Genomic DNA, 14,570 nt, shown 5'->3' on the forward strand with positions numbered 1-14,570 from the left:
GACATCAGGATTACAATGGCTTTGCAAACTATTATAAAATATTTTTCTACTTTTTGGAATGGTTGTGAGGAGTTATTATTTCTGTCTTAAATTTTTTGGAAAAAAATTATCTACAAATTTTTCTGGATCTAGTCTCTGCTGTGGCATATTTAGGACTATTGATTTTTTCCCCCTGACTGGGTATAGGTTTCTTTAATGTCAATTTCTTCTCAAGTTAATCTCCATAATTTATGCTTTCTAAAAATTGTACAGTGTATCTAAAGTTTTAAATATATTGGCCTAAAGTTGTTCATGTGATTCTCTTATGATTTTAAAATATTTACTTACTCTGTTTCAATGACCCTTTTCATATCTAGTACTATTTATTTCTGCTTCTTAAAAAAAAAAAAAATCAATCATGCCAGGCGTTTGTCTATTTAATTACTTTTTTAAAACAACCAGCTTTTCATTTTGTGGATCAGATGACTATTCATTCTTGACACTACCACAAGGGTAATTCTTTGGAAACGAATCCATTTTTTAAAACCCATTGGTGGCTCTTCACACCACGTCCAAGCTCCAGCCTCTTCACTGCTTCCCTAGTTTATTTCTCTACACTCAGCCCTTCCTGCTCTCTCCTCTAACAAAATCAGATTCCTTCTTGGCCCCCAAATTTCAGGCCATTTCATGTTCTGTGCTTTCATACAGACTTTTTTTTTTTTTTTTGCTTTTCCATTATCCACTTGGTCAAAGTCTTTAGATTCTAGCTCAAATTTCCTCTTTTGCAAAGCTCTTTCTGATTATTCCCCTCGCCCTCTAATTACTTCCTTCTCTGCACTTTTTTGTGCCTTGCACCCTTGCCCATATTCCTATTTTTTCATCTATCATGTTGTGTTTATGCATCTGCCTGTCCTCCTGGGCCAGGAGATCCTCGATGACGAGTGTAATCTATTTTTCATCTCTATATTCCTAGAACTTTTAATTTACTTCTTCTATCCCCATCTCTTTTCTTTTTCAGGCAGGAAAGACGGAAAAAAAAAAAAGATAGACAAAAGTTTACTGTATGTGTTTTTCCTCTGTTTTAAGAAAGGTTGGCATCCAACCCCTCCAACGAAGATGCTGACTAAATGAACTTCCCTCTTCCTGTCGTGTGAATATGCCCTTGGCATTGGATCAGCTACCTGCTAACATCTTTCATTATCCAACTCTTTAAACCAATATTTTCCTCTTATGTGAGGTTCAAACTATTTTATGTCTGGACACTTCAATGCATTTAAAATACCAGATCAGATTTTAATCAGAAGGTATAATGTTTTCCTAACAGAGAGTTTATTTACAAACTCAGGCACTCTTTAAGTAGAAGAGATGATAAAATTTTATGACCAACTCAACTACCTTTTAGAAGCTTCATATGTGGGCAAAGCATTCTAAATAAGTAACTCAAAGAAATCTCTGTTTTAGCTCATAGCTTTTCTCATCTAGCTTCTTACACAATAACCGACCTAAATATGAATACACAAACAAGATGCTATTCAAAAGAGGCAGCTGAAAGGGTTGGGAAAACCACAAGGGATTTAGGGAACCAGAGTTTGAATCTCAGCTCCACACTTACACTTCAAGCAGGATGTTAACCAGTTGAAGTCTCGTTGATAAAATGGTGATGATGGTATTTTATACTTTAGGTTCTTATGAGGGGTAAATTATACAATGTGTGGGAAAATGCCTTGCACAGTGCTAGGAACAAAACAGATACTGAATTTTAATTTAACTTGAATGTTGAGAAATCACAAACATGACAACTGTGATGATGATAAATTCCCATTTGCCAATGTTCCTTTAAAGTAATACTCTCTCTTGCAAGGCCAGCAGCATTTCAACTGACACCTCATTTTGCTATTGGAAGGAAAACCTCTTCTGTGCTCTCTGCCTCCATCTGAACTGCTCAGTAAATTGAAAGTCATTTTGTTTCTCCAGTCACCCTCTACAGCTATGTGTGCGTTACCCATCCACTTTACTATCTAAATCAGGGGCTGAAAAAAAGTCCCTGCAGGAAGCGTGAATAGCCAGCAGCTGCACTTGGCCTGGCCAGCTGAACTTCAGCCTGCATCTTGGCTCAAACCCAGGAGTGATAAAGCTTTTGTTCAGCTTCAGATTCCCCAGCATTTGTGTGCAAAATGCAAAGACTAGTTCTGTCTGTCCCGATGACCTCTCTCAGTGCTCTTTGGGCTTGTTAACTTGTTTAGGAGAGAGGGCCTAAGCCCTGTCTGGGGTCCACATGCTTCCAGCCTGCCTCAAGTTGTCCAGCAAAAGCTGACCTATATTCCAGTGACACACACAAGATCTGAGTAGGACATAACTGCCCAGGGCGCCACTCCCCCCGCTTCAGCCAAGAGGGCAGCCAGATCTGTACGCTGCATTCTCTCTGGTCAGCCTGATGGCTTGACAGGCACAAGAGGGGCTTATGAGGAGGTGAGGCCACCACAGCACGGACCTCTGGGCCACAGGAGGCTATGTTCTTCAGGAAAAGTTGATCTCTTGGGTTGGATCAAAATTATTTTCTTCCAGTCATTGTTTTTGGAATGCTCTGCCGTTTCTTTAGAGTGGGCAGATGGCAGGATCCTGGAGGTGTAAAACAGCTACAAAAAACAAGATGATTCAAACAGAAGGAATATGTATAAACCCTGCCGGATCATCTCGATATTAGTCAAGAGAGTTGGCTCCCCCACACCCCCTTGCAGGATGTTTAAAGTTTTCATGCTTTTTTTTCCTTTCTTTTAAAAAGAAGAACATAATGTTTGGGCTACTTTGGGGGCTTTACCTAGCAAAACTGGTGTCATTTTTATATTCAGCCCATTTTGAGGACAAATCCAATCGAAAGACTTAGGTTAGAGCAAAAACACTCACTCTGAGAGGAGGAAAGTGAAAATGGAACTCCCATTGGAGAAAACCCAGTGGGTAGCCAGGGACAGTGCCACCCGAAGTACAGGAACCCTGCCTAAAAGAAAGAATTTCAAGTGGAGTTGTGGTTTACCACAGTGTCCTCGTGATCAGTTGAGTGGTCAGATGTCAGGGGTGACCGAAAATAAGTTCATTTTCCCACAGTGGAAAAGGAGAGGAGAAAAAAAGAAAAGACAACAAGCTTTGCCCATATGAAATACACTTTTACATTGTAAAAGTAAATGGCTAGAGTGGGCTCGAAGATGGACTTTCCTCCATGTGACTTTTGTGAGGAAAGCTGTAGAAGAAATAAACTTGTTTTGCTTTGATTAGCACAAAGTTTTCCACCCCCCTTGTTCCTAATGATCATAAATGCTCTTTTATGGTGTGGTTGCTTGAGTCAAAAGATCTGGGAGCAGCATCCCCCAACTCCCATCCACACTTCTTGAAAATATCCTCTGAAAACAAAGTGCAATCCAATTATAATTCCCAAAGTTGTAATGTTTTTAAGACTTTGTCTTTTAAATGGAATTGTTTTAAAAACATGAAATGTTGAAAATGTCAGTAAAATGATTTTTAAAAAGCAAAAAAAAAAAAATGTTAGGCCTGCACTGCTGGTGGGGAGAAGAGACTTTCCTAATTCAGTCTGTGGCACAGCCTGGCTTTATGGTGGCAGCTGCAGAACCATTTTTTTCATGCTGTGTGTGCAGGAGGACTCTGGGATCCAAAGAGTTAAAACTGTCATCTGTAAGAAAAAAAAGCTTAACTACAAATTCATCCTGTGTTGGGCTAGTTATGTTTTACTCTGTGTGTGTGTGTGTGTATTTTTTCCTTTTCAAATACTATTCTCTTTGATGATGTCATATCCTAAAATGCCTCATTTCTAATTTATTGGGAGGGACTCCTGGGTTCACCACCTGGAACAGGGTGCTCTCTTCTATCACGTACACCAGAAAAGCCCCGAAATCTCAAAGGTGAAAACCTAGAGCTTCCAATCACCGATTGGAAGACTGAGAGTTTGATTTGGAAATCACAGACAACCTCAAATCCCACTGCCCTGATGCCCTTTTCTTTCTCTTCATCTTTTTGTTCATAATGTATGCATCCCAACCCAATCCCATTTCCTGATTTCACTGAGCCTATAACACCTTGAGCAATTCAGTGGCTATAAAATCTCCTGCTGACTTTGTTGGGGCTGGAATCACAGCCCACATGTGGGAGAATTAAGCTAAAACATTAGAGCGCTAATAGCGTGCCTCCATGCAGTGGGAGGCAGATCGGGAGAAAGAGGTGACATCATGGATATTCCGGGACTTCAGGTCTGCAGTGCAAAGGAGCTTCCTCACACACATCACAGTCAGAACCTGGACTGCACACAAAAACAACTCTCCCTTCTCATAAATATCTGCTCTGAGGCTCAAAAATATTCTAAGAGCCATGGCTTAGAAATGCCCCTTTCCCGTGGAGACCCATCTGATTTTCCAAATCCAATCACAAACTTTTTAATGGTGTGTCATGAACCTCTCAGCTCATTATTTCTCTTCAAAGCCCTCCAGCCTGCCATCCCGGAGCCTGTGAAGTGTTGTTTGATGATGTGCTGCACCATAAATAAGCGCATAGGACATGCTCAACTCCATCCTTCACTGCTTCTGGCTTTCCCACCAGGAGTATTGCCATGTAATCAGGGATGTGCGATTTGCAGCAATTGCTTTGAATTGAGCGATTTCCCCCCACTAAACACATCCAGTATGTAATGTAGGTAATACAACAGATTTATCATATTTATATATTTTTTTCTTTCCTATTCCCTTGCCTTTACTCCCACTCTCACGGCTAGAATATTGGAAGCAAAGAAAGTAGGTATCCAGACAGACCCTCGAAAATAGCAGTCACAGCTTTAACCATTCCTTACTGTGGGAAATCAACATATTGGATAATTTGCCATGTCTCTTAACACCCAGCATTCTCTCTGATGTCTTTAAGTTGTGAGCAGACAACCATTTTACATGTGTAACCAACCGTGAAGGTTAGCATACAGAATGGAGGTTACTGTTGTAATCAAATAAAGCTCACACAAGCGGATCTGACATGTGTTTTGACTATTTTCTTTTACTGTGCAGTAATTAGGCAAAAATGGTAAGCAGTAGACCCAAATAACTGCCATTTGCAATGTTATGTTGCAAATCATGGTGAGATTAAGATGCTTTGGTCCCGGGACATCAGAACACCTAAATCTCAGTCGGCACCAGCCTCCTTTCTCTGCAGTCAGTGGGCAAATGCATGCAGAGGGAATCATGGCACGCAAAGGAACATTTTATTAAGACCTGGGGCTGTGAACACAAAGTCCAGCGTGTAGCCCTGGTAAACAACACTGGAACCCTTACCTTGGCTTGGGCTCAACATTGTCTCAGGACTAGGATCTAAATAGTCCAGGTCTTATTACTCAATGTATGGTCTTTGGGCCTGCAGCAATGGCCTCATCTGGAGGCTGGTCAGAAATCAGAATCTTGCAACTCTTGATCCATACATCTAAACCCTGCCACAATGAGAACGTGCATTGTAACAGGATCCTCAGGGATTCCTGTGATCCTCATGTCTGAGAAATACTGACCCAGCTGACCTTCTTTGTTCTCCTCCCTTAGCACAGTGGTTCTCGAAGTGTAGTCTCTGGGTCAGTGACATCAGCAGCCCCTGGGAACTTATTAGAAATGCAGGGTCTGTGCTCGCTTCGGCAGCACATATACTAAAATTGGAACGATACAGAGAAGATTAGCATGGCCCCTGCGCAAGGATGACACGCAAATTCGTGAAGCGTTCCAAAAAAAAAAAAAAAAAGAAATGCAGGGTCTAAGGCCTCAACATGGAACTACTGAATCTGGAATGAAGGGTGAGACCCAGCCTTCCGTGGCTTCAAAGGTCCTCCAGGCTGTTTTAGTGCCTTTAAGCTTGAGAATCACCACTCTAGTTCAGTAATTCTCAAGCTTTTGTGTGCCTTCAGATGACTGAGGGAGCTTGAAACCTCTGCTCGGGCTGTACTGCAGATCAATCAAATCAGAATCTGTAGGGGTCAGCCACTGGCATTAGCAGTTCTTAAAAGCCTCCACGGGTTTATAATGTACAGCCAAGTTTGAGAGCACTTCTGAAACTTTCTTGAGAGTGAGTAAAAATGCAGAGGTCCGGGCTCTATCCCATTTCAGTGACTATGGGCGCCAGGTTATTATAGCTCAAGTTTCAGAATCATTTCCTGCTGCTACTCAAAGTGTGGTCCAAAGATCAGCAGGAGCAGCATCCCACTGAGCTTGATAGAAATGCAAATTCCCTGACCCCTTTCCAGCCACTGATTGGAAATCTCCAGGTGGAGCCCAGATGAATACTTTAGGTGCTTTTGACACCCAATGAAGATGGAGCATCCCTGGTCCAGACCTCTCTCTCCAATTTGATTTTGTTTTTGTTTGTTTCTTTGCTTGTTTTTCAGGCTGGGTTCATCAGTGCTACCCTTGTAGAAGAATGACTGCTGTGAAACATGAGACCTATACCCAAATGTTTAGCTTATTCATCCTTTTCTTACCAGGGCTCTTCCTTTAAGAAATGTGGTTTAATCGGTGTCTCTGATTTCGATCAGTCTTGCTCATTAAGAGTGGAGTGTGGGGGTGGGAAGAGAGAAGAGAGCTGTGAACTTCTTAGGAACATTCAAAGCAATAGCATGTATGGTTTTCCGGTATTTCTAAGTAGAGCATATTTGGTAGTTTCTTGTGTCCGCAGAGCCGCATTCCATGCATTTGATTAATTTAATCAGCATTTGCAGAAATGTTACCAGACATGATACACGGTACAAGGCCCTGGAATTTGGTATAGTGGCAGAGAAAATACTAATCACACAAACAACCACGTAATCATGATGATAAGCACCTGACAGGGTGTAATGCTGGGCCTACATTATGCTTGAGTGACATGTAAGGTGGGATCTGAAGAAAGGGAAGTTATCCAAACAGAGTAGTGGGAAAGCCAGGCTAGAGGAAAGACGTGTGCCAAGGTATCCAGGTAGGAAGATCTCGGTAATTTCAAGGCACCAAAAGAAGGAGAATATGGCTAGAGGTGATGGTAGAGAGGGGCAGAGGCTGGTTCCTGCAGGGCCCTGATAGGGACAAGGGATTTTATTCTGAGAAAAGAAAAACAGGCACACAAGTGATCAAGCACAATTATGATGTGTGAAACAGAGGTTCCTGGCCTCACCTGTGGTGTCCGAGAGGATCCCTGTGGAAGTGACATATAAGTAGGAGTTTGACAGATAAGAAGAAGACAGCCAGGGAAAGACTGGGAAAGTGGATATCAACAGAAGAAACAACATAAGTAAGGCCTTAAGATGGGAAAGAATATAGTAAGTTTAGAGAATTGGCTAGCAGAGCTGGTCAGATCTGGCATTGAGTCTGGTCTGCTATATATCACGTGGCCTTAGGCCAACTATTCTCTCTGAGCCTCAGTTTCCTCATCTAGAAAATGGGGACAATTATAGTGTCTACTTTATAAAGTTGTGGTGAGGATTAAGTGAAGTATATTAAAAGTTGGCACATAAGTGATTGTGGTAGGTAGAATTACAGTCTTAGAAAAATGTTTGTATCCTAAGTCCTGGAACCTGAGATTATGTTATGTTATGTGGCAAGGAGGTATTAAAGTTGCACATGGAATCAAGGGTGATAATCTGCTTACCTTAAAATAAGATTCTCTTGACTACCTGTGTGGACCCAATATAATCACAAGAGTCCTTTAGATGTGGAAGAGGCAGGCAGAAGAGTAACTGTCAGAGCATTGTGATTTGAGAAAGACTCAACCTGCTTTTGCTGGCTTTGGGGATGGAAGGGGGCCACTAGGCAATGAATGTGGGCAGCTTCTAGAAGCTGGAAAAGGCAAGACAACAGATTCTCACTCTGAGCCTCTAGAAGGAACAAAGCCCTACTGACACCTTGACGTTAGCCCAGACAGACCCTCTCAGACTTCTGACCTCTGTAACTGTAAGATGATAAATACGTATTGTTTTTAGCTAGTAAGTTTGTGATACTTTTAAATAGCAGCTGTAGGAAACTATTACAGTCCTCAAATGTTAGCTGAGGATTTGATTTCTTCTCCTTATTAAGTGATGTCTCTTTTATCATTAGCAGGTTCAGAGAGACCCACAGCACATGTGTGCACCCAGTTTCTCTGTGTGCATCCATTTTCATTTCAGCTTCTACCCAGGGTTCTCAAAATAAATGCTATATAGTGGTTAGGAGCACAGATTCTTACTTATAGTCAAATTCTTGACTACAGGCAATAGAAATAGACTCCAACTTAATCAGGAGAGGCATTTGTTGTCAAAGTACTGAATAGTTCAGAGAATTAACAGGCAGCCTGGAGGATCAGATTTGGAAAATTAGCAAGAGTCAGAAAGATCACAAAGCAAGAGACAGGACAAGGTCAAAATGAGGAGGACTTAGAGGCAGCCCCTGGGTAGTCAATGCCAGCAATGCTGGACTCCTGGTGGCACCACTGATGCCAAGGACAACTTTTTATGATATCAATACTGTACACTAACCAATTAAACCACAGGAGCACTAAGGACAACTTTTTAACCCTCTACCTTTGTGTCACTCAAGATTGCCAGCTCTGGGCAATAATGTCTGATTGGGATCATTCAGCTCTGAAAGGGGGAGAGGGGGCCCTTTCAGTTTTCATAGTTGTTGGTGGTGCCCTACCTCCCACCAAGATCTACAATGGAAGATTTTCCCAAATAAGAAGATACTGGGACCCAAGTGACTCCCCAGGTCACACATGTCCACTACACTTAACGTTTCTGAGCTGCGGTTTTCTTGGCCATGCGATAGGAATAAGAGTCTCTACTACATTCCAGTCATGGGAGTTCTGTGAAGTTTTCTGAATATGCCTTCCTTGTGCCTTCACAGATCTGCTGTCCCTTCTGCCTGAATTGTTGCCTCCCCTTGTCTGTCTCGTGACCTTCTACTCATTCTTCAGCGCTCCGTGTGCTGCTCCTGGGCCTGTTCCTTTCCTTGCTTTGTACTGCAAGGGACAAAGGCTGCATTTTCTAGTCTGGCTGTGCGAGGCCAATGGGCGGCAATGGCAGAAGATGTGAGGGAAAGGAGCAGAAAGAAACGTGGGTGTTCCTTTTTCTCATCCGGTAGTATCTGCAGCCCCGGCTGGGTTTCTTCCGTTGTTTCCCTCCTTCGGGAAGACTTCCAAAGGTTCCAACTCCTTCCAGGTGACCCTGCACCCTAAGTCTCACTAATACCGAGTCCCCTGTTTATTCCCCGGGCCCAAGAGTGGTAGAAGTGGTTCCTGCTGTCCTAATGTATGTGTTGTCTCACTGTCTTGTTTGGCTTCTGAGCAAACTCCATGTAATTGGCCTGTCGTTCCGATTACAATTGCTGTGCAACAAATTACCCAAAACTCAGTGGCTTAAAACAAACATTCCGTGGGTCAGGCATTTAGACAGGAATTTAGGTTTGTCGCTTGTTCATGATGTCTGGGCTCTCAGTTGGGAAGATTCAATGACTCCACACCTGGGTGCTGGGGTCCTCTGAAGGTTATTTGCTCACAGGTCTGGTGCCTGGGCAGTGATGACTCAAAGACTGGGACTGCTGACCAGAGCACCCATGCACGGCTTGTCACGCGGCTTGAACCCCCCAGTGTAATAGCCTCAGCATGGTCCATCTACTCACATGGGGGGTAAGGGCTCCAAATGTGTGTGAAAGCTTCCCTTTGTGTCCCGGCTTCTGAAATCATACAGCATCACTTCACCCCTATTCTATTAGCTACAATAGTCCCAAGTCCACCCAGATTCAAATGTGAGGAAGGGACATAGACCACACCTGTCAATAAAAGGAGTGTTAAAGAATTTTGGGGCCGTGTTTTAAAACCACCATCCCTGGGCTACCAATTTACAGCATGAAACTGTTTTATTTGCTAACTTAGAGTATTTTCCATTTTCCAGATGAACATTCAGTCCAGTTGTTATTTTTTCGATTAAAGTTCTTCAGATGCCCTGATTAGAATTGGTCTTGGTTGCCCCCGCCTTTGTACTGCCATGACTCATCAGAGCATTTGGATAAACTGTTTTCTAATCGCTCTGTTTCTCTCCCTCACTACAGCAACAGCTCCTGCAGAAGCTGAGCCTTGTTTATTTCCATTTCCTCCCTTCTTAGCAGTGCCTGGAACCCAGCAGACACTATGCATTTGAGTGAATGAATGCATATTCAATCTCACTGCTCACCAAAATCATTTTGTACTCAACACCCTGAGAAAATTGTTTGGAAGTCTCCATGTAGCTTTGTAAAAATGTTGACCCCTGATAAGGAGCAAAGGCCGTGAACTCAAATGCCAGCAGGCCTGGCAGGTAATTGAGTCAAGCAGACAGGTGTAGAGAGAGGAGGGATGAGGTGGGCTGTGGTGTTTGTCCTGTCTAAAAAAGCCACCCTGTGCACAGCCCTAGACGATTTATACTGAGTGAGTGAGATCGTGGCTCAGCGTTTCAAGAACTTCTGATTTTGTTTTTTTCTAAAAGTAAGAATCTTTATTTTTATCTCCCGATTTTTAAATGTTGCAAAGTGATTTAAAAAATTAAAAAATCCTGTATGGGCAAACGCTCTGTAAGCCAAACCAAATATAACCAAATGATGGATTCAGCTGGGACCCCTCTGAATCTCCTGATTTAGAATTGCCTGGCAAGAATCCATGGATAACTTCATTGAGTTAACTTTAATAGCTTGAGATGTCATCCTAGGAAAATAATTTATGAAAAAGGCATATCAGTTTGTTAACTGGTTAGACTCTTTAACATAATAAAATACATAATAATTTATTGAAATAATATGGGAAACTGTCCTCCACACTGTTACGTTTGTTTCATTCTACCCACAGTAATTGTTTTAAAAGCTATAAACCTAAAATTTAAAACAATTTTTTTTATTAAATCATAGCTGTGTACATTAATGCAATCATGGAGTACAATGTGCTGGTTTTATATACCATTTGAAATACTTTCATCAAACTGGTTAACAAAGCCTTCACTGCATTTTCTTAGTTATTGTGTTCAGACATTTATACTCTACACTTAGTAAATTTAACATGTACGCTTGTAAAATGCACCGTAGGTATGGTCTCACCAATTACCCTCCCTCTACCCAATCCTCCTCCCTCCTCTCTCCTTTCCCTCCCCTCCCTCTCCCTATATTCTTGGGCTAAAGTTGGGTTATAGCTTTCATATGAAAGCTATAAGTTGGCTTCATAGTAGGGCTGAGTACATTGGATACTTTTTCTTCCATTCTTGAGATACTTTGCTAAGAAGAATGTGTTCCAGCTCCATCCATGTAAAAATGAAAGAGGTAAAGTCTCCATCTTTTTTAAGGCTGCATAATATTCCATGGTGTACATATACCACAATTTATTGATCCATTCATGGGTCAATGGGCACTTGGGCTTCTTCCATGGCTTAGAAATTAAGAATTGGGCTGCAATAGACATTCTGATGCAAATATCTTTGTTATAATGTGATTTTTGGTCTTCTGAATATATACCTAGTAGAGGAATTGAAGGATTGAATGGCAGGTCTATTTTTAGATCCCTCAGTGATCTCCAAACGTCTTTCAAAATTGTTTTTGATGTAAAAATATTCCCTTCACATTTCTTCATTGATCAAAATGCTGGCATGTTTAGAGGGAATATGCAGATGATTATTAAGAAATTAAGTCACTCTTCTAGCACTACTTTGCCTCTCCTAGAGGTGATGGGGAGGCTGGTTCCACTAACTTCAACAGTTAAAACATAAATTCTAGAATATAAGAGAGGAGCACTGGATTGGACGTCCATTTTCCAGTGTTCTGCACGCAACACCTGGCATGTTTCACGTATAAATTTCATGTGTAAATGCATGCAAATGTTACTGGGCGCCTACCTGCCACGTGACTTTGAATAATTTGCCTAAACTCCTTATCCCTCAGTTTCCTTATCTGTAAAATAAGACACGTGAAACAGTTATTTTACTTTTGTTAACTCTGGTAAATGTGGCCAGCACATGCTAAGCATCTTAATAAAACAGGTTCTCATTTACTTTGGCCTCCCAACTCTAAAATTCTGTGAGTTTGGAGTTCCAAAGAATAAGGGATAGTTTGGGTAGTTGTCTAAGAGTTTGTTGGGCATCTCTCTCTTTTAGTTTTTCTTTTTTTTTTAAGCATGAAACAATGTTTGTTGAGGAAGGAAAAGATAGTTTATAAAACAAGAGCAAGATAGAGGTTTACAGAGCAAGACATGTTCTCCATAGACAGCCAGCAGGCCCCCATTGTCTCAGTAAGGTAAAGGACTCTCCCCTTTACTTTTGAATCAGGTGGAAATGGACAAAATCTGAATTTTCAAAAGTCACACAGTGTCAACCCCTACCCTGGCACATACCCATAGCTGGAAAGACACATTTTAGTATTTCACTGGACAGGGACCAGTCACTCTTGTGACTGAACTCTGTTTGGGAAGTTGCTCATGGGACTTAAATCTCTGAGCTTATTTTGAAGATTCCCTTGCCCCACATTTCACTTAAGCTTTGTTAAATCTCAGGCACAGGTCGGGAGGATCGAAAGTGGGTCAGCTGAGCTTTCTCCTTGCCTACAAAGTCTCTTCCAGCGGTGCACCACACAACAGAATATTTATCCCACATTTGGAGCATGTCAGAGACAATAGGCTAGAAATACCTCTTTATGCTCTGCTAAAATCCCTTTTTCTTTTAAGCATATCCATTCCTGTTTAGTTATGGGCAGAAATGAAGTTGCTAGACTACAGGCAAAAATGAGCAGGTGCACTAGTAAACCGCTGTTGGGTGGCCCAGCCTCTCAGTGTCTTCTCCCTTCCTTCTTTCCACCACCAAGGACCCTCTTCCATCTCTCCTGAGTCTTCTCTCTCCATCCTGTCCCATCTCCCATCTCCCACTACTCGGCACACTGTAGGTATTCTACACATTTCGTAACTTTTCAGATGACCTCATTTGTTCTGAAAGAAAATTCTGGTGGTTCTCTAAGATTCCAAGAAGGAAGTCAGATTTTATAACCATTCTTGGAAGAGTTAAAACCTTGTTTTCATTTTTGAGAACCCAGTCCCTGACTCCACTGAACTCTCACACAAGCATGTACACTTGGGCCATGTTCACAGATTCTGCTCATAGCTGGGCTTCATGATAAGGTGAGCTGGAGCCCATGGCTGGATGGGGCTAAGGGGCTACAGTTTTCTTCCCCGTGTTCATTTGCCCAAGCCCTTTACTTCCTTTAGGACTCCACAGAAATACCCTCTGTTCTAGGAAACGTTCTCTGACCCCTCAAGATCCTATTACATTTCTCTGTCAAGTACAAATTACCCTATCCTCTGTCCTTGATCCTGTGAATGTCAGCCTCACCAGCCTGTGCTGTATTTACCCCTTGAGTTATCTTTCTCCCTGATTGGACTATAGATCTCTTGACAGGATGGAATCTTATTCACCATTTTATATCCAGCTCCTTGTGCACTCTGGCCTAAAGTAGGTGCTAAATTAATTGACTGTCTTAATGAATGTATGGCTACTTTATAAACATGTTGTAGAGATAACTTTGTAGGTCTGAACTCTCTGGGATACAGAGGCCACAGTGGGTAAATGCTGCTGAGTTGCACAAGTCGGTGATAGTAAAGGTTTCAATTAAGGCAATAGTCCTTGGAGCAGAAGGGAACAGTCTCCATTACCAGAACTCAGACTTCTGGGCCTTGAACACTCACTCAAAGCCCTCAGGCTAAAGCAAATTTTCCTGGAGCTTTGGCTGAACATAGCTTTGCTGAAGATAAAAGCAATGTTTAAGGGAACATTTGGGCAATGTCTCAGGGCAGCCAACTTGAGCAATTTCAAAAGCACTGCGCCTTCTCTGAAGACTGGTCTGTGCATGGGATTGACCCATTGGGTTCAGAGCCTGGGTCCCTGTCCAGGCAAGAGTCTCTGGGGTCCTTCTCTGGGGTAGGAGTTAAGCTCTCACAGTGCTCACAAAGTTGCTTCATAAGTCTTTGGCTTTAACATGACAGTGACCATCTGTCCTATCCAGTCCCTGAGGGAAACATTAGAAGAAGCAGCACATTGACATTCAGGCTAGAAGATGCAGTGTGCCAAAGACTAAATGGAAAGACTTTTCCTGGGTTATCTTCACTGCATCCAGGGGTGGGAACTGGAGATGAAGTGCCAGATGGGCCCAGAGGATGCTGGCGTGGGCGTGGGATTATTTATTTCCATAGAAACGTTTCTATAGGGTGTCCGTAGGGCCTTTGGAAGTTGGCACTGGTCTTGGCCTAAGATCCACGTTTTGCCCTTTCACAATGTTTCCAATGCCTTTTTATTACCAAAGAAGTTTTCTAGTAGCTGCCCTGTCTCTGGCCTGGAATTTACTGAGGTTTAGTGAAAATATCATGAAGGCCTCAGAATTATGAGTCAGATTTCTGCCTTTCCGGGCTCCTAAGTGGGCCTTAGGATCCACACACTGTGGAGAACAAGAAACTTGGCTTATAGCATCTTTGGGACTTTTCTCCTCCTCCCTTCTGTCCTCCTGGCCTGGGTCTTTCCCCCTGGGGCCTGGCTCTCAGCCAGTCATCAACTAATCCTTGCTAAGGTG

General features: G+C 42.3%; 1 non-coding gene across 1 annotated transcript; it reads left to right on the forward strand.

Moving 5' to 3' along the window:
* Positions 1–5,635: 5,635 nt before the first annotated feature.
* Positions 5,636–5,742, forward strand: LOC128582710 (U6 spliceosomal RNA). Its single transcript, XR_008379157.1, has one exon. It is a non-coding gene; the product is annotated as a U6 spliceosomal RNA (small nuclear RNA).
* The last annotated feature ends 8,828 nt before the right edge of the window (positions 5,743–14,570 follow it).

Source organism: Nycticebus coucang, chromosome 3 (assembly GCF_027406575.1).
Source record: "Nycticebus coucang isolate mNycCou1 chromosome 3, mNycCou1.pri, whole genome shotgun sequence".
NCBI lineage: Eukaryota > Metazoa > Chordata > Mammalia > Primates > Lorisidae > Nycticebus > Nycticebus coucang.